This window comes from Vulpes lagopus, chromosome X (assembly GCF_018345385.1).
Source record: "Vulpes lagopus strain Blue_001 chromosome X, ASM1834538v1, whole genome shotgun sequence".
NCBI classification, from domain to species: Eukaryota; Metazoa; Chordata; class Mammalia; order Carnivora; family Canidae; genus Vulpes; species Vulpes lagopus.
In genome coordinates, this window is record NC_054848.1 from 36,485,978 (window position 1) to 36,487,213 (window position 1,236).

The following is a 1,236-nucleotide window of genomic DNA, read 5'->3' on the forward strand; positions in this document are numbered from 1 at the left end:
AAGAGGCATGCAGCTCTGCTTTTGCCTGGGAATCTAAACAACCTTTTACAACATTGCTTTTAAGGGAAAATGCAGTGTGAGTTCCAAATAATTGACTTATAAACAAACACATCTAGTGCCTGTGTTGGGAACTGCCTGTTCTGTGAGCTAAGAATGTAGTTGTTTTTTTAAAAGTGGCTTTCCTCTTCTTTCCTTAGGTCAGTCATGCTTTTCAAAATCATATGCCATGGGGTATCTGGGTGGCTCAGTGTTTGAGTGTCTGCCTTTGGCTCAGGTCATGATCTCGGAGTCTTGGGATCAAGTCCCTGCAGGGAGCCCACTTTTCCCTCTGCCTATGTCTCTGCCTCTCTCTGTGTGTCTCTCATGAATTAATAAATGAAATATTTCAAAAAAATCATATGTCATGTGCTTTACATCAATTAAAATAACTTTCTCTGAAATTAACTAGAACATCTGTTCATTCATCCATCAATATGTCCATCCACTTCTTTGAATAGTATGCTCATTTTTAATGTGCTGTTGATATAGTATTTATTGAACCATTTCAACTTTTTAACTCTTCTTCTCCTACCTGCTAAAGACTTTTCATCTGCATTGATTTTGCATTGTTTTAATGTATGAAAGCTAAATGGAAAGTTTCTGTGCTTCCTTCGGCAGCACATATATTAAAATTGGAATGATACAGAGAAGATGTACAAAGATGACGTGAATTTGTGAAGCATTTATTTTTCAGATGTGTAAATAGAACTTTTGTAAGTCAAAAAAACAAAAGAGAAAGTTTCATTGGTCTATAAGCATCTCTACTAGATGGTAAGGTCTTACTGGGCAGGACTAAGTCTATTCATCTTTGTACTCCATTTACGGAAGAAATCTTTCTTGCACTGAACTGAAACACTGTAGTTCTGACCCATTTTGAAATATGTTGGCATGGCACTTGGCAATGAAGAATTTTCCTTATTATAGTTGCCTTTCTTGGCCACTGAGATTAATCAGGTTCAAATCTAGATTATGTGATTATTGTTTTCAGGAATAAAGAAATTATTACTAAAGAAGTAGACATTGGCTTGCTCATCACATCCATTTCCTCTTCTAGGTGTCAGTGCATTTCTCAAGATCCTTTGTAGTGAGAGATGGTCCAAGTTCTAGGCAAAGTACAGTGAATGGATGTTTGGGTGCCACTTCCTGGGGGCTGGCTCACAGACACTTCTCATGTATGACTTCCCATGCTTTTTCTCT

At 37.3% G+C, this 1,236-nt stretch overlaps 1 pseudogene; it reads left to right on the forward strand.

Annotated features, from left to right (window-relative positions):
* Positions 1–641: 641 nt before the first annotated feature.
* Positions 642–730, forward strand: LOC121483693 (annotated as a pseudogene).
* Positions 731–1,236: the final 506 nt, after the last annotated feature.